The sequence below is a fragment of the Ailuropoda melanoleuca genome, chromosome 11 (assembly GCF_002007445.2).
Source record: "Ailuropoda melanoleuca isolate Jingjing chromosome 11, ASM200744v2, whole genome shotgun sequence".
Classification (NCBI taxonomy): Eukaryota; Metazoa; Chordata; class Mammalia; order Carnivora; family Ursidae; genus Ailuropoda; species Ailuropoda melanoleuca.
In genome coordinates this window covers 66,194,786-66,214,155 of record NC_048228.1, presented here as the reverse complement: position 1 = coordinate 66,214,155, position 19,370 = coordinate 66,194,786, and the positions used below count along the sequence as shown (strand labels likewise).

Here is a 19,370-nt window from a genome sequence, read left to right as displayed (position 1 = left end):
GAGATTCGGAGAGCTGTGGTCTAGTTCCAGTGACCTGTCACATCATTTTAACTTCTTTGGTAAATATTCCTTCTTGAGATGTAGGCACTTGCTCCTCCTCCCAAAAGAAGTTATCTCTTCCAGGGACAGAAGACTCCTCTGAAATAAACTCATTGCCTAAATAAGACAAAGGAAAAATGGAAAAGAAAAAAGGAAAAAAGCCCTAATTAGACCTTATAACTGCCCTTTCCACAGGAGGAGCTCTGTGGAGGTGCAGCTGGCTCTCCCCATGTTGTCTTTCCTTTATTCCTCTGGGTGCTACTGCGTTTCCAGGAACTGTCCCTGGTGTAGATGCTGTGGTCCTTGATGTAGGTGATGACAGCATCTGGGAGCAGGTACTTCACACTGTGCCCTGGCTCAAGTCCTGCCTGATGTACATGGAGCAGAGCCCATTCTGCGCAGGCTCCCTGGCCAGGTGACTGTTGCACCCGTGCCTGTGCAGGATGAGTGAGCCCAAGCTGTATTCCTTTGGGTTGTGACCTGTCCGCCTCACACACACGCCAAACTTCTTCACTATCTGCTGGATGTGTGCATCTTTCCAGAGGTTGGGGTCGAGAAGGTCTTCAGGACATCTGCCCCACAGAGGAGCTTCAGCTTAGGCCCAGCTGTGGGGGCCGTGGAGTGAGCCTGGCTGTGGAGTGAGCCCAGTTGTGGTCCAGGCCTTCCGTCTGGGGCAGAGATCTGAGCAGTTTGCTGTGATGCTGCCTCAGCACCTTCACTGTCTCCATCCACTGCACCACACCTGCTCACTCTCCCAGGGGTCCACCCGGACCCAGTCGGCCATCTGCAGGGCCAGCCAGGCCATGGCCACCCAGTCTTTCTTCCTGTAGATGATTCTCCTGATTAACTGGTACATTCCTGTTTGATGCAGGTGGTCTCTGGCCACCTCAAACAAGTGCAGGTGCATGTTGGGATGGGACTGAAGGAGCCACAGGCCAGGAGCACCACTGGGATTTGGCTGTTCATCTCGTCAGGCACATCCACAGCCATGGCAGTGGCCACCCTTCCTGTGCATGGCGGGGCTCTTCAGAGGCTCTCTGTGAGCCTCGGGGACTGCCTTGGATTGGGGTACCCACCGCATGGAACCCGGGCTCCTGGCCTGTATGTGGCCCTACACCAGAGGACTGCACAGGACGGCTCCTGCTCTCGAGCCCCAAGTACCTCTGCAGCCTGACCGCCCTGGGATGAGCCTGCCCCGCCCCTGAATTGGCATATCTTAATCCCACACCACAGTGTGTCTCTAGATTCTAGAAGAGTTTAATGAAATAATCAAAAGCAAAGGAATTTGAACTTTTTTCTTAGCTTCAGAAAGAATTTCTATAAATTTCACAGTTGAGTTCTCTTAAAGTAAAGCCTGTTTTAAAAGAGGGAACAAGGTACTTTATACAGATCTCTCAACTCTCAAAATAGACCTGTGAGATTCAGATGCAAAAAGGAGTCATAATTTCTTCCTCACAGGTGCAGTACAAATCAAATGATTTCCATTTGTTTTTCTTGTCACTTTAGCCACTACCATAGCTTTATTATAGCTGTGTGTTTCCCTCCTCTGCCCTACCAATTCCTTCTAAGATTTCCCACAGTTCTTGTCTGAGAAGTAAACTTGTAAAGTACCTGACAGTAAAGTCAGGGGATAAGTAAACCACCATCCAGTCTGATCACAAAATCAAAATGTTTGTTATATGTCAAACCTTTAACAAGTCAATTGCTTCTTTTGAAAAATGTGTCTGTTCTCCTTCATGCTGAGAACAACCGAGTCACTCCATGAATTTTGCTCTAAGACCAAAGGCACTATGTCTTCAGGCAATAAATTATGTTAAATATCTAATAAGATGGCTAAGCAGCATTAATGTCTTTTTATTTTTAAGAATCTTACTTCATAGTTTAATTCCCTATAAAGCAGAGTTGAGCTCTGTGTCTTTGGTAACTCAAGTAGATAATGTAAAATTTGTCCTGAAGTTTCAGGGAGTAAAAGTTTAGGCCCTGCAGGCCCTGAGCCATTTATGCTGTCACCAGACATTTTCCTCCTAAGTAGTCTTCAGAATTTTGCTGTATGTGTGTGTGTATATGTATATGTGTGTCCATCTGTTCTAAGAGTTGTTCATCAGACCCCAGTTTGTTAATGACTGTTGTTCTTGCTTGGCTTCAGTTAATCTTGCTCATAGATGACAAACTGGGGAGCATATTTGTCAAACCCAAGTTCTTTTACAAAGCCAAAAGTAGAGATCTTGAAAAAAGATTTCAAAGAAGTGTTTGGACATTTAGAGTTGAACAAGAATGTTCAGATTTGCTGAGAGTGATAGTCACTGCAAACAACGGGCTCATTAACCTTGAGGAACTCAAGCAAGGCTACCAATTTCCAGATGAAGAATTTAATACTAAAGGAATATGTTGGCTTATTAAATATAGAAATCCATTTCTGAGAATGGTTGATAATTGGAGTCTTACAAAAAGATAATTTCTCACAGGAAGCTTCAAAATGATTAAAGAAAACATTCCTGAGCCTTTCTAAATGGTGTAATGAGTAATCAGATGTATCGTGAGTACTCTTTGTTGAACTGAAAATAAAGAAGAAAACATACTGTTTCTTTTAAACCCACCTTCCCCATTTCTCTCATACACATACATGCATGCCCTATGTATGTAGGTGTAGAGTCCACATAATGTCAAACTTAGGTATTTCTGTGGATGAGAGTTTCAGAACAAAAATACCCTATCTGGCCATGTAAAGAACTGCAAGATCTTTTAGTCTCAAACTTGTCAGCTTATCTCATCTCGTTTCCTATCTCAAACAGCTCTTCCCCAGCTTACGAATAAGCTCCAAACAGAACTTCAGTATTTTTGGGTTGCCCAACTAATTAATAATCATTTCTTTTTCTTTTAAGATTTATTTATTTGTTTTACAGAGAGAGAGAGCATGTGTACATGCAAAAAGGAAGGGGCAGAGGGAGAGAATTTCAAGCAGACTCCCTGCTGAGCACAGAGACCCACTCTGGACTGGCTTTCACATGACCTGAGCTGAAGCCAAGAGTCGGACACTTAACTGACTGCGCCACCCAGTTGCCCCTAATCATTTATTTTTCTTGTGTATGAGTGTTGCTAAGGAAAGTTGGCTAATCCTCTCAAAGAGTAGGTTTATCATGACATCTTTATTTTGCTCTAAACTCAAGGTGAAGGGCCAAAAGACTTTGGTGAGTGTAGCTGGAAACAAGCAGTCTTTTAACGCCCTCCGTTTAGAACCTCCATTACTATTTTCTCATACAATGAATCAGATCATCCTCTTTTCATTAGCCAGCCCTCCCAATGGCTTGGTCTGCTTCAAATGGATTGCTAGCTGCAGATGATGCATGCTCAAACATCTCATCATTTCCACATAATTCCCCTAATTGAGAAACTTGTACTTTCATTGCGTCCTCAAAAAGCAATTTCCTAATGACTTATTAAAATAATGCCATTTGCCAGCCTTTTAAAAAGTCCCACTTTTGCATGGTGTCATGCTATAATTAGTAATAAAGCATCAGTGATTAAGCTGAATACCAATTTGAGACATTTGGACAGCCTTAACAGAGTTTGGTCACTAATGGGGTATGGCACTTTGATTGTTCCTTGATACCTGAGCAATGCAGCAATATCTAGATCCTCGGATTATCTTGAAATGTTGATTTCAGACTCTTGAAACCATGGCAACAGTTGGTTCAAATGAATCCCAGAGCTTTAAAAACCAAGATTTTGTTGTTGAATTTCTTTGCTTTTTTTTTTTTAACCCCTTGGTCATAAAATTCATGAGAAAATAGTTACAGCCATACAGGCCGCAGGTATGATTATCTTCACACCAGGGAGAGAAGGGAAAACTGATACGGGGGTCCCATGACTGGTGTTCAAAGGTTACATGATAATATAGTAGCAGTAACAGAGCAGTAAAGAAAACAGTATAGTATTAGAATCCACCTAGTTGTTTAAGCTTAGAAATCTCCTTTCCCATATCCACCTAGATACCAAAAACCTCAAATTCTATTGACGAAATATTTTTTGTATTTCTTCCTTCCTCCTCATTCTTATTACCACTTCCCTAATCTAGGCAATAGCCCATTAGCCAGCTTCCTGCCCCTCATCTGGCACCTTTTACATTATGTTTTATTATTTTTATAAATTTAAATTCAAGTTAACATATAGTATAGAATTTGTTTTAGGAGTAGAATTTAGTGATTCATCACTTATGTTAATACCCAATGCCCATCCCAAAAGTGCCCTCTTTGATACCCATCACCCACTTAGCCCATCCTCATCTCCCTTACCCTCTAGCAACCCTCAGTTTGTTCTCTATATTTAAGAGTCTTCTATGGTTTGCCTCCCTCTCTGTTTTTATCTTATTTTATTTTTCCTTCCCTTCCCCTATGTTCATCTGTTTTGTTTCTTTAAATTCCACATTAGTGAAATCAAATGGTATTTGTGTTTCTCTGACTGACTTATTTTGCTTAGCATAATACACTGTAGTTCCATCCACATTGTTACAAATGGCAAGATTTCATTCTTTTTGATGGCTGAGTAATATTCCATTATATATGTAAACACGTGTGCGCGCGCACACACACACACACGCACACCCCACATCGTCTTTATCCATTCATTAGTCGATGGACATTTGGGCTCATTCCATATTTTGGCTATTGTGGATAGTGCTGCTCTAAACATTGGGGTGCATATGTCCCTTTGAATCAGCAATTTTGTATCCTTTGGATAAAGACCTACTAGTGTAATTTCTGGTTTGTAAGGTAGTGCTATTTTTAACTTTTTGAGGAAACTTCATACTGTTTTTCAGAATGGCTACACCAGTTTGCATTCCCACCAACAGTGCAAAAGTGTTCCCCTTTCTCCACATCCTCACCAATATCTGTTGTTTCCTGTGTTGTTAATTTTAGCCATTCTGACAGGTGTGAGGTGGCATCTTTGTGGTTTTGATTTGTATTTCCTTAATGATGAGTGATGTCGAACATCTTTTCATGTGTCTTTTAGCCATTTGTATATATGTCTTCATTGGAGAAATGTCTGTTCATGTCTTCTGCCCATTTCTTAACTGGATTATTTATTTTTTGGGTGTTGATTTTGATGAGTTCTTTATAGATTCTGGATACTAGCCCTTTATCCGATATGTCACTTGCAAATATCTTTTCCCATTCCATCAGTTGCTTTTTAGTTTTATTGATTGTTTCTTTCACTGTGCAGAAACCTTTATCTGATGAAGTTCCAGTAGTTCATTTTTGCTTTTTTTTCGCTTGCTTGGGCAATGTGTCTAGTAAGAAGTTGTTGTGGCTGAGGTCAAAGAGGTTGTTGCCTATTTTGTCCTGGAGGATTTTGATGGTTTCCTATCTTACAGTTAGGTCTTTTCATCCATTTTGAATTTATTTTTGTGTATGGTATAAAAAAGTGGTCCAGTTTCATTCTTTTGCATGTTGCTCTTCAATTTTCCCAACACCATTTGTTGAAGAGACTGTCCTTTCTGCATTGTACATTCTTTCTTGCTTTGTTAAAGATTAACTGACCAAATAGTTATGGGTCCATCTCTGGATTCTCTATTCTTTTCTATTGATCTGTGTGTGTATTTTTATGCCAGTACCATACAATCTTGATGATTACAGCTTTGTAATACAGCTTAAAGTCTGGAATTATGATGCCTCCCACTTCGCTTTTCTCTTTCAACATTACTTTGGCTATTTGGAGTCTTTTCTGGTCTGTTACAAATTTTAGGATTGTTTGTTCTAGCTTTGTGAAAAATGCTGGTGTTATTTTGATCGGGATTGCATTAAATGTGTAGATTGCTCAGGTAGTGTAGATGTTTTAACAGTATTTGTTCTTCCAATCCATTAGTATGGAATGTTTTTCCATTTCTTTGTGTCTTCTCCAATATCTTTCCAAAGTGCTCTGTGGTTTTCAGTGTACAGATCTTTTACCTCTTTGGTTAGGTTTATTCCTAGGTATCTTATGGTTTTAGGTACAGTTATAATAGGGATCGATTCCTTGATTTCTCTTTCTGCTGCTTCTTTATTGGTGTGTAGAAATGCAACAGATTTCTGTTCATTGATTTTATATCCTGCAACTTCGCCTAATTCATGGATGAGTTAGCAATTTTTTGTTGGAGTCTTCTGGGTTTTCTACATAGAGTATCATGTCAGCTGCAAATAGTGAAAATTTGACTTCTTCCTTGCTGATTTGGATGGCTTTCATTTCTTTTTATTGTCTGATTGATGAGGCTAGGACTTCCAGTACAATATTGAATGACAGTGGTGAGAGGGGACCTCCCTGTCATGTTCCTGACCTTGGGGGAAAGGCTCTCAGTTTTTCCCCATTGAGGATGATATTCACTCTGAGTGTTTCGTATATGGCCTTTATGATGTTGACGTATGTCCCCTCTATCCCTGTATTCTCAAGGATTTTTTTTTAATCAAGAAAGGATGCTATGTTTTGCCAAATGCTTTTTCTCCATCTATTAGGAGGATCATATGGTTCTTATCCTTTCTTTTATTTATTTTTATTTATACTTAAAGATTTTATTTATTTTGAGAGAGACAGAGTGTGCACATGCCAGCATGGAGAGAGGCAGAGGGGGAGGGAGAGGAAGGGGGAAAGAATCCTAAGTAGACCCTGTGTTGAACTGGAGCTCAACATGGGATTTGATCCCAAGACCCTGAGATCATGACCCGAACTGAAACCAAGAGTAGGATGCTTAATTGAGTGAGCCACCCAGGCGACCCTATCTTTTATTAATATGGTGTATTGCATTGATTGATTTGTAGATGTTGAACCACCCCTGCAGCCCAGGAATAAATCCCACTTGATCACGGTGAATGATCCTTTTAATGTACTATTGGATTCAATTAGTATCTTGTTGAGAATTTTTCTGTTCATGTTCATCAGGTATATTGGTCTGTATTTCTCCTTTTTAGTGGGGTCTTTGTCTGGTTTTGGAATTCTGGCCTCGTAGAATGAGTTTGGAAATTTTCCTATTTTGTGGAACAGCATCAGCAGAATAGGTATTATTTCTTCTTTAAATGTTTCATAGAATTCCCTTGGGAAGCCATCCAGCCCTAGATTCTTGTTTGTTGGGCTATTTTTGATTACTGATTCAATTTCTTTGCTGGTTATGGGTCTGTTCAAGTATTCTTCTTCTTCCTGCTTCAGTTTTGGTAGTTTATGTGTTTCTAGGAATTTATCCATTTCTTCCAGATTGCCCAATTTGTTGCCATATAATTATTCATAATATTGTCTTATAATTGTTTATATTTCTGCGCTGTTGATTGTGATCTCTCCTCTTTCATTTGTGATTTTATTTATTTGGGTCCTTTGTCTTTTCTTTTTGATAAGTCTGGCTAAGGGTTTATCAATTTTATTAATTCTTTCATAGAACCAGCTTGTTTCATTCGTCTATTGTTTTTTTTTTAAATTTCTATATCATTTATTTCTAGTCTAATCTTAATTATTTCCTTTCTTCTGATGGTTTTAGGCTTTATGTGCTGTTCTTTTCTTAGCTCCTTTAGGTGTAAGGTTTTACCTGGCACCTTTAAATCCATCATCATGTTTAGTTGATGCCTGAGTGATTTTGCTATTTGAAAACCCATAGTGGATCTCTGTCACCTTTAGAATAAAATCAAAATTTTTGGCATTAATTCAAGGCTTTCTACAAACTGTCTCAAGCCTAACTTTTTAAGCTTTCTCTTTTCATTTCTCCTTATGCATTCCAAATTCTAGATATATCAGATTATTGATATTTCTTGGATAGAGCTTGTCACTTCTTTTCTTTCTAACTTTGTTTTTACTACTCCATCTAGGATATCCTTTCCTCATCCCTTCTGTCTGATAGCCATCAAGAATTCTTCAAGTATCAGTTCAAATGTCCTCTCCTTTCTAAGTTTCTCTGACATCCCTGCCCCTTTCTGTACTTCCCAGCAAACTGTGTGCATATTAATATTACATCTATAGTAGATCTCATTAATGTACATTTCTATTTTTTTCTGCTGAGTTATTAACCCTTTGAAGTCTAGGAACTTGCCGCATTTACCTCTTTGTTCCTAGCATTTAGTACAATGCTTGTCACGTGATAGAATTCTGGAGTTTATTGAGATGAGCTGAATTATCACTAAAACTGATAGTGTAGCCATCCCTCATTGAAATAGTTCAAGACAAAATGGTGAAGAAGTAAAAACTTGTTTTCATTGTCTTCTTTCTTCTTTTCAGACCTAACCTTCTTATCAGTCTAGTTCCAACATTGTTCTTGTAGCTTTGATCAGTGTGAAGAGACCACAGTTGGATTTCCTTCAGAATAAAACAAACTGATGGCTTCAGAGGGGAGGGGGGGGTGGGGGAATGGGATAGGCTGGTGATGGGTAGTAAGGAGGGCACATATTGCATGGTGCACTGGGTGTTATATGCAACTAATGAATCATCGAACTTTACATCAAAAAACCAGGGATGTACTGTATGGTGACTAACATAATATAATAAAAAAATATTATTATAAAAAAAAGAATAATCTCCACAGTTTGTATACAACTTGAGGAAATGTAAAAGGAGGGGAGCCCAATACAAAGGTTATAAAATCATAAAAAGGGCAAGTCGGGGTTAATATTTTGGTGCTAAGATTGGATGAATGACCCTTAAGGGTCCCTGCCATATTATTCTTCTTACCCCTCTTCTTTCTTTGTCCTTAATGCCCTGGACAGATGCAAACTTCATCTCTTTACAGACTGTTACATTCAACAGCGCTCTCAGACTCTATATAGAATCTTTTCCCTTCTCCCTTTTGGAGAATTCTTCTTCTTCTTCTTCTTTTCCTTCTAGATTTCTGATGCCTCATGGCAAATAGGTAAATTAATATGATCACTTGAGAACAGGAGGTGGTCATGGTCCACTAGCAGTTATCTGATCTTCAATAGCATCTGAAAATAGAAGAGATTAAACTCCAGGGCTGCATTTTTCCCCTTTGAGAAGCTGCCTACATATGCTTATTAAAGAACCTTAATCATTTCACCCTGCAATCCCCAGTGTTATATTGTCTCATCCCAGGGGTCAGAAAGTTGTCCAGCAGAAGCAAAATCTTCACCTCAGGATCTTCTCTGTTTATGAATTTTATTTTTAAAGGTTTATTTATTTGTGAAACAGAGAGAGAGCATGCACACGCGAGTGTGGAGGGGGTGGGCAGAGGGAGAGGGAGAGAGAAACTCAGTCAGATGCCATGCCCAGTGTGAAGCCTGCTGAGCCCCACTCAGGGCCTGATCTCAAGATCCTGAGATCAGGACTTGAGCCAAAACCAAGAGTTGGATGCTTAACTGACTGTGCCACCCAGGGACCCCTGAATTTTTTTTTTTAATGCTATTTGGCAAAAGAAGGGCAGTGAGAGAATAACAGGAAAACTGAATTATTTTTCTCACTGGGACAGGGCAAAAAGTAGTAGGGATGTTTCACACAGTTTGTGTTTTCCTATCCTTTGTCTTCTGTCTAGGCTTCTTTAACTCTTAAATCCATCTTGTTCTATTGTTAGTTTTACCTCTCCTGCTCATGAGTTCCATCATCTTTATTTAAATATTTCTTAGTTAACTTTTGAATGATTCATTTATTCAGTCATTTATTTCAATAAAATTTAATTGAACATCTACCATATTAGTGAGGATGAGTAATTCTGTCATAACAAGAATCTCAGTAGCCCAGCACAGTGGTTTGTTTCTTGGTCACCTAAAGTCCAGTCTGAATGTTGCTGCTGAGACTGCTCACCTTATAAGGGTGTCAGGGATTTGATCTCTTCCATGTTATGGTACTGCCATGTTCAGCAGTATAACAGTTCTTTGCATCAGCCACATAGATAGAGAACCTTTGAAAGATTGCTTGGCATGTGTTATGGCCAGGTTTGGTAGTGCTGTATATTACACGCATTCACATTCTGTTGGATGGAACTTGGTCACATGCTTACATGTTCCAGGCTGGCAGTGGGCAGATGTATGAAGGTTGTGGGAAATATCTTAATTGTATATCAAGAAAGGAGAGAAGAACTGATGAACACAATGCCAGACACTTTGCTAAGTATTGGAAATTAAAAAAAAAATGAGTAAGAAACAATTGTAGTATGAGGAGCTCATTCCAGGCCGCCAGACCCATATAAACAGAAAATTAAATATAACATGGCATTAATAGTTATTGAGTGTATACCTTCCTCCATGCACTATATTAAGCCCTTAATAAATTTATTCCTTACAATAGCCCCATGAGGTAGGTACTTTTATTATCCCTATTTCATAGATAAGGAAACCTATGCACAAGAGTTTAAGAAATTTGCCTAGGGTCACACTACGTATAAGTGACTGAACTAAGTTTCAAAACTAGGCAGTCTATTTTTAAAGTTTGAACACTTAATAATTACATTATACTACAATAAAGAGATGCACAGGAGGTTAGGGGACTACAAGGGAGACCCAGCCTGTTTCGGGATTAAGAAAAGGCTTTCTGTAGCAGACAATACCTGAACTGAGGTGTAATGGTGGAGTTGGAATTAATCCAGTTTTGGGGCAGGAAGAATTCCAGCAGAGGAAAAAGGGTGGATAAAGGTAGAGCAGTGACAGATATCTTAGTGTATTTTTTTTTAAGATTTTATTTATTTGACAGAAAGAGACACAGCAAGAGAGAGCACACAAGCAGGGGGAGAGGCAGGCAGAGGGAGAAGGAGAAGCAGGTTCCCTACTGAGCAGGGAGCCTGACGTGGGGTTCTATCCCAGGACCCTGGGATCATGACCTGAGCCGAAGGCAGACGCTTAATGACTGAGCCACCCAGGCACCCCTATCTTAGTGTATTTTAAGATCTATAGCTGTTTTGATGCCATAGGTCAAGATCCAGGCTGGAAGTTGGGAAAGATTAGCTGTAGTGATAGATGAGGCCAGGTCATCAAAGGCATTTTATGCAGTGCTAAGGAGCTCACCACTTATCCTAAGTGATAGCAGCTCTTGAAAAGTTTTATTTAGAGGATTTTAATAATCAAATTTACATTTTACTTGCAATCCGCTGGTGGCTGTGTGAAGGATGGTTTGGAGTGGACCAAAAGAGCTGGCTGAAAGATCATTTAAGAGGCTTTTAAAGTAGTCCAGGAAAGCCAAATTTTAATACACCTTGTTTTTTTCTTATTACACAGAATGTAAAATAATAATAAATGGCTATCCCTTACCATATCACTCATTTGTCCTCACAACAACCATGTAAAAGAAATATTGTTATTATCCCCATTTTACAGTTGAGGAGATTGAGGCACAGATGGTGTGCATGAGTGGCTAGTAATTAATGGCACCAAAATTCAACCCTCTGTGGTCTGGCTCAAGGGCTGACCTCTAGTATATAGTGTATATACTAGTATGTAGTGTACAATTAACCCCTAGCATATAGTCTCCTCATATGAAGTAATGTTACAATTTGTTAAAGTTACAAAAAGCTGGATGTGTTACATGGGTAAGGAGGGAAAGGTGGGACTGGGAAGCAGAATCAGCAAGAAGTAAGTGAGTCAGAGGGTACAGGGACCTTCTCCCGAGGGGCCAGAGAGCCCGAGTCATGGAGACAAGATCAAATGGTCAGGTATGCTTCATTTTACAGAAGAAAAAACTTAGGCACAGAAAGATTAAATGACTCACCCAAGGTCCCATAACTAGTATCACAGAAAGAGGATAAGAACTCAGGTGGTTATTTATGGAGTCCATATTGTATATCCATATTGTATATCACCGTGCATTGTTGCCTCTCTTTTTTCCACACCCAATAAGTTATTGAGAGTGAAAAGCATTTCCTAGAATATGAGGAAGTCTTGGGTCAATACAAAATTTAGGAAACCTACTTTCACGGTTATCAGTAAACACTTTCTATCAATGATAAAACAGGAGTAGCTGTAGAATATACATATTCTTGGTAAGAGTGGGAGCCATTTTTTACAGTTTGCTAATGAATTACTCCTCCCAGATATCATAAGGTCTTTAAATACACATATTTATGTCTAATCTGGTGGTATATGGAAGTGTCCTAAATCAGAGGTCTCTTGGGGCTTCCTTGCGTTCATTTTCTACTATCCTGGGGGGTATGCAGCCCCTAGTTCAGAGCCACCATAAACAGGGCTGACTATAGAATATGTGGGGGCCAGGGCAATATGAAAATAGAGGCTCCTTGTTCAAAAATTGGTAAGGAATTCAAGATGGCAACAACAGAAAACTAAACCAAGCTTGGGGATCTTCTGAGTATGGGGCCTTGTGTGGCTGCAGAGATCACACACCTATGAAGTAGGCCCTGGCAGCACCCCTGTCCAACACTTAGCTCTGTAGTTCCTGAAGGCATTGTCTGGGGGTGCCTTGTTCTGTTGATCCCTAAATGCATGGTGTTTGTGTCTCCAAAATGATCATTCTGCTCACTGAGGGGCTCCTCATCTTTAAGACTTTCTCATTTTCCTTCATTGTCTAGGGATGTAGATGAGAATGACCCTGAGAGGATCTGGTTCTTTCTCCTGGAAGGCAGGCTGCCCATCTTAGATCCTGTATCTCTGCCTCATGGTGTCTTGGCACACAGTTAAGATGATGGGTGGAAGGAAAGATTGGAACTCAGTGGCCTTTGGGTTTTAAGAATATGATAAAAAGTGAGAAGAAAATGTATTTTCAATACATGTCACTATCACAGGGTAAGTGTCCAGAATATATACAGAACCCCTGTAAAATCAATAAGAGAAAGACAACTCAATAAAAAAATAGGTAAAATACTTAAGCACTTCGCTCAAGAGAGATTATGAATAGCCAGAAAACTTATGCACATTATAAACATTCTTTTATGTATATTTAATAACAGTAACAGCAGCAAAGACTAAGGAAAGGTTTAACATCAAAGCAATTAGGAACATAGCTTCCAAAAAAACCATTTTCTTTAAAAAAAAGTTAGAAAAACCAGTAAATTTGTGTATAAAAAACACCTACCCTCCTCCAATGTGAGTTGCATGGTAAGATGAAAACATGCAAAATTGATTTAGAAACCACCCGTGTAGCATAAATATCCCTTTAATCACTGTGTTGGTCAAAATTTGAATTGTGGCACTTTATTCTTCCATTTCAACGTAAGAAAAACATGATTTTGCTGATGACAATTATGCTCTCATATTACAATGGGGGCAGCAGATGTCTGCACTTAATCTGAGAAATTATTTGCATTTCAGTATCACAAATACCCTTCATAGTAATTGATAACAGACTGTGTATGTGGACCCTTTCACCTCTCTGACAAATTCACCCAAATCCGTAATACATAACCATCTACAAACTGAGATGCCATATGCTCTATGTAGCTTTCCATTTGGGGCTGGACACTAACTAGTCAAGATTTATTAGGCCTTCATCGTTTACTGAGTCTACCATTTCTTTATTATTTATTCTTTACCAGCCCTGAAGAATAGGGCTCAATTGCATCTCCCATTTTGAAGGGAAGGCAGTGAGAGGCAAGGTAATTTGCTAAAAGTGGAAGAGTGTGGTGGTGACAGGCCTGAGATTAGAGCCCACAGTCCCAGGGGGTAATTTGGATTCCACTGCCTCTGTGAGTGGATACTGGCTCTGTGTGTTCATCACACGCTCTCATTGAGGTTGCTGAAGCATTTCACGAACAGAAATCTTTTTCCTCCTGGGTCTCTCTGGCCCTTCCAAGATGTATCGTACCACTTAGCACCTATATTGCTCTTATATGTTTCTATTTTCTTCTTTAAATGTTCCATTTGCGTAAAGGAGTTGAGTCCCTAATAAAATTGTGAGTGCCTTAACATCAAGAAACATGTTTTTTAAAAATTTCTTTTGGTATGCTCTCTCTTTATCAGCACAGTGTTAGGCATGTTTGGTAAATCCTCCAAATAAATAAGGTTATTATTTTCTGATCCCTTTGTAAATTAGGTGACCAAAACACAGGATTCCAATTTGCTTTACAAAATTAAATTTTGCTTTTATCACAAGGGATCTGTGTTTGGGCTGCTTTTGAAATAGGACTATTTTTAAGATAATTCAATTTTGACATAATTTCATGTGTATGCACTCAGCAGGGGTGGTATGTGGAGTAATCAACTTAGGGGATCATTTGATCCTGTAAAAAAAATTACAGAAAATGTGCTCTGTGCTCTCCATGAATATTTGCTTGGGAAGCTGAAATTGTGTAAAGTACCATCATGCCTTGTCAATTCTAATGTTAGATTTCTTACTTAACTAAATATGTCTGGCCTATATGACTTCCAGGTTTGAAAGGAAAATGAGGGAAAGGACAAGGGAATTGAACTGGTTACCCATGGATGGTGGGAATAAATGTGAAAAATACTAATCTTAAGTTTGGATTATTTAAAAAAAATGATTAGTCATGTAAGATGATCTCTGTCCTTCCTTGTTTTGGTTTCTTCTTTTCCCCTTCAAGCCTTGCAAGTATTTCATTTTGTTTGGTTTGGAAACTCCTAAGTATCAAATCCATCAACCCCAGCCTGACAAATTGTGCAGCTTCCCCAGGCAGGGCTGATATGCACCAGTTCCCACTGATCGACATAGCACTTGGCATCCGTAGTGAGCTGTCAGTCCCTGTACCATATTGGTTGTTAAAGATTTTGACTACAACCCATCCCCTGTCATACATGATATAGGCTGACGACATATTTGGGTTCTCTTCTATCACGTTGTTCTCTCTGAACCTTTCTCTTCAGCTCCACTTTGGATTTCCAAAGTTGAAGATGAACAGGCTGTAGTGGACCTTTGTTATTTTTGCTTGCCCAGCCTCTACTGATCATGCTACTGGTAACAAGACTCAGATTTTGTTCAGGGCTCATTCCTCCTCATCTCAGTCCCTGACGTACCAGTAGAACTGACTCCATTCCCAACATGTGTTCCAGACCTGGCCCCGTTGGTTCAGTGTGATGTGATCCCCTCACGCTTATTAGATGCTCTGAATTATTTCCTGGCACCACTGGCCCAAAAGTAAATCTTCACTTTCACTGGTCTTGGAGTTTAAGGATGGAGAGTCTGGAGCTGCTGCAGCCAACATGGTAAAAGTGGAGTCTGAGAGGATGGAGTCAGCGCAGAGGCCCAGAACCAGATAATGGAGAGCGAACAAACCTAGTCCTTAGATATTGGTTGAAGCTCTGTATCCAGGTGCTCCTAAAGCCAGTTCTACATTTGTTTTTGTTTATTTGTTTGTTTTTAAAGTACAGGGAGTCCCCACTTACCTCTTCCCCCATGCCTTCCTTCAACCTCCTCCGTCATTATCTTTCATGAGTACATTTGTTGTAATGGATGAACCTACATTGACACATCATTATCACCCAAAATCCATAGTTTACTTTAGGGTTCACTCTTTGTGTTGTGCACTCTATAGGTTTTGATAAATGTGTAATGACATGTACCCACATTATAGTATTGTACAGAATAGTTTCACTGCCCTAAAAATCCTTTGTGATCCCCTATTCATCCCTCCCTTACTCCTAACCCTTGGTAACCAGTGATGTTTTTACTCTCACCATAGTTTTGCCTTTTCCAGAATACCATGTAGTTGGAATCATACAGTATGTAGCTTTTTCAGATTGGCTTCTTTCACTTAGTAATATATACTTAAGTCTTTTCCTCCATGTCTTTTTGTGGCTTGATAACTCACTTCCTTTTACCACTGAATAATATTCCATTGCTTGAATGTACCACAGTTTGTTTATCCATTCATTTACTGAAGGATAGCTTGGTTGTTTTCCAAGTTATGAATAAAGTTATGAATAAAACAGTTATAAACATTGGTGTGTAGGTTTTTGTGTGGTCATAAGAAGTCCCCTGGAATTTTTAGACATAAAGTTCCTCCTTTGCTTCAACCATTTTGGATTAGGTTTTTGCTTATAAGCAAGTAGAAGATACTAATGATATGGGGGGGCAGGATAATAAACTATCCAAGATGTTCTTGATGTTCTTTTCTGCCTTACCTCATTTCAGGCCCCCAATCTTAATCTTTTTTTTTTTTAAAGATTTTATTTATTTATTTGAGAGTGAGAGAGCACGGGGGGGGGGTTGGGGCAGAAGAAGAGGGAGAAACAGGCCCCCTGCTGAAGAGGGAGCCCTATATGGGCCTTAATCTTTTTATCTTCCCTTTTATTAAGTAAATAAGGAAGTGTAATCTACATACTGCTATTGTCATCTTTAAACTCATTATTCTAACAGTCTCCAAAACTGTTCTCTTGGTCTTCAGTCTTGTTTTCCTTCCAATCTTTCTTCTGCCATGCAGTCAGAGGGATTGTTCTGATTGGTGAAATATATCACTCTTCTGCTTATCTATGCCCCTCTAGCCCATGTTATACTGCTGTTCCTGGGGTAAAAATCCAGTTACCAACCATGGCCCATAGGCCCTTGGATGGTCTAGTTCCCCCGCCTTTTTTAAAATTTAAATTCAGTTAGCCAACTGATATTCAGTTATATCAGTTAGTTTTGATATAATGTTCAATGATTCATTAGTTGAATATAACACCCAGTGCTCATCATATCATGTGCCCTCTTTAATTCCCATCACTCAGTTACCCCATTCCCCCACCCACCTTCCTTTCTAAAACCCTCAGTTTGTTTCTCAGAGTCGAGTCTCATATGATTTGTCTCCCTCTGTGATTTCTTCCCATTCAGTCTTCCCTCCCTTCCCCTACTGCTCACAGCACTATCCCTTATGTTCCACATGTGAGTGAAACCATATGATAATTGTATTTCTCTGATTGACTTATTTCACTTAGCATAATACCCTCCAGTTCCATCCATGTCAATGTAAATGGTAGATACTCATCCTTTCTGATGGCTGAGTAATATTCCATTGTATATATGGACCACATCTTCTTTATCCATTCATCTGTTGAAGGGCATCTCAACTCCTTCTGCAGTTTGGCTATTATGGACATTGCTGCTATGAACATTGTGGTACAGGTGCCCCTTCTTTTCACTACATCCATATCTTTGGGGTAAATACCTAGTAGTGCAATTGTTCAGTTGTAAGGTAGCTCTATTTTTAATGTCCTAAGGGACCTCCATACTGTTTTCCAGAGTGGCTATACCAGCTTGCATTCCCACCAACAGTGTAAGAGGGTTCCCCTTTCTCTGCATCCTTGCCAACATTTGTTCCCTGTCTTGTTAATTTTTGCCATTCTGACTGGTTTAAGGTGGTATCTCATTGTGGTTTTGATTTGTATTTCCCTGATGCCAAGTGATGTGGAGCATTTTTTTCGTGTGTCTGTTGGCCATTTGTATGTCTTCTTTGGAGAAATGTTTGTTCATGTCTTCTGCCTATTTCTTGACTGGATTATTTCCTTTTTGGGTGTTGAGTTTGAGAAGTTCTTTATAGATCTTGAACACCAGCCCTTTATCTGTAATGTCATTTGCAAATATCTTCTCCCATTCCATAGGTGGCCTTTTAATTTTGTTGATTTTTCCTTTGCTGTGCAGAAGCTTTTTAGTCCCTTTCTCTCAGCACTTTTCTCTCATTTCTTCTGTCAATTCCATGACAGTTGTGGTACCACTAAGTCTTTGTATATGCTGTTATCTTTGCCTTGCCTCCCTCTTAGCCAACTCTCACTCATCCTTCACTTCTCAATTCCGATATTACATCTTTCAGAAGGCCTTCCCTGATTCCTTACTCTGAGTTAGGTCTCTCTACTATAAGTATCTCATAATGTATCTACTTAGCATTCAGTAGCACAATGAATTATCAAGATATCCCAGCAGCTCTGGAGACAACCTCTGATGTGAGACACTTCCTGAAACCAAGTCTCTAACTCACAAATGCATGTAGGTGGGTGGGTGGGGAGCTGGGTTGAGAGTCCCAGATCTATTATAGGCAAGTGGGGGACAAAATAGGTGCCCTCAGAACTGGCAGGGAGGAGTAGGTAAGGAAGAGGAGAAGAATACGAAATAGCATGGAGGGATGGAGGAAGGCAAACTTAATATACTAGGTACTTTTATGCATTTCTCTGGGAAGTGTGTTCATCTTGTGAGATAGACGTGATTCTCTTCATTTTCCAGAAGAGATTGGGAGATGTATGAAAATTTTGCAAGTCTAACAAGCAATTAGCAAGAGGCAGAGTTGATAGGATTGCCAGATTTAGGAAGTAAAACCACAGGATGCCTAGTTAAATTTGAATTTCAGATAAACAACAAATACTTTTTTGGTGTAAGTATGTACTAATTATTGATTGTTTATCTGAAATTCACATTTAACTGGGTGTCCAGTATTTCATTGAGCAACTCTAAAAGGTAGAGCAGTCTCTACTACAGTAATGGCAGATAACTTCACAGGTAGGATAAACTAACCACGCTAGTCTAATCAGTGGTTGAGAATATTGAATCTGAGAAAGCAGTGGGCCGACCAATAGTATCAAAGTGACAAAGGAACTGTGCAATTCTCATATCCTTAGTGTCAGTAAAAATGTCCTGTCAAAAAACCACTAGGTGATATGTTTCCAGAAAGATCACACATTTTGACCTGCATCACAATTATAGGAGTTTTAAGAAACAGCCTTATATCCTTTTGGAACAAACTGAGATGTCAGTTAATCTGAAATTGATCTCCCAAGAAAGTATTCCAAAATATGGAAAATTTTTTGAAAAGATGCTCATAATTTATAAGCATATATCCTCACAAAAGTGGAAATAACACTGGAAAGATGATTATATCCACTCCTTGGAATATTTTGCAGTTGTGATGACAAAGGTTCATTAATAACATGAAAATTACAGCAAGGTAGGATACATAACTGTATATACAGAATGATCACAGCTGTTTGAAAGGGAAAAAAATGAAGAAAGAATGAAAACTTGAGGAAAGACTGACCCGAATTACCCAAATGTTGAAAGTCTTTTCTGTGGGTGGTGATAAGAGATCTGTTCCCTTTTTTCAACTTTTCTGTATTTTTCAAAACTTTAATCAATGGTGCATATTACTCGTGTAGTGAAAACTGTCAGTGCTTTATTTTAAAAGAGTGCAAGTGGATACCGTTATTATTTGTCATTATATCTGTTTTCCACAGTAGATATAAACTTTTAGCCTTGTATTTGGCATATAGTAGACATTCAGTAAATAATTAGTGAATGGATGAGGACTGGTAGTATGGCTGTATTCTTTGTTATTGTATTTGCTATATGCAATTAAAGAGAGTTGAATGAATGGGAGATTTTAGCTCTTGGTAGTTTTGGACAAGCCTTCTAGACTTTCTGGGACTTTCTTTCCCCACTCGTAAATTCAAGGCTTGTACTATGATCTCTGTGGTGGTCTCCAGAAGCTGAAAAATGTTGTGATTATTTGATTATAC

General features: G+C 39.2%; 1 pseudogene; it reads right to left on the bottom strand.

Moving 5' to 3' along the window:
- Positions 1-206: 206 nt before the first annotated feature.
- Positions 207-1,005, bottom strand: LOC100464405 (annotated as a pseudogene).
- Positions 1,006-19,370: the final 18,365 nt, after the last annotated feature.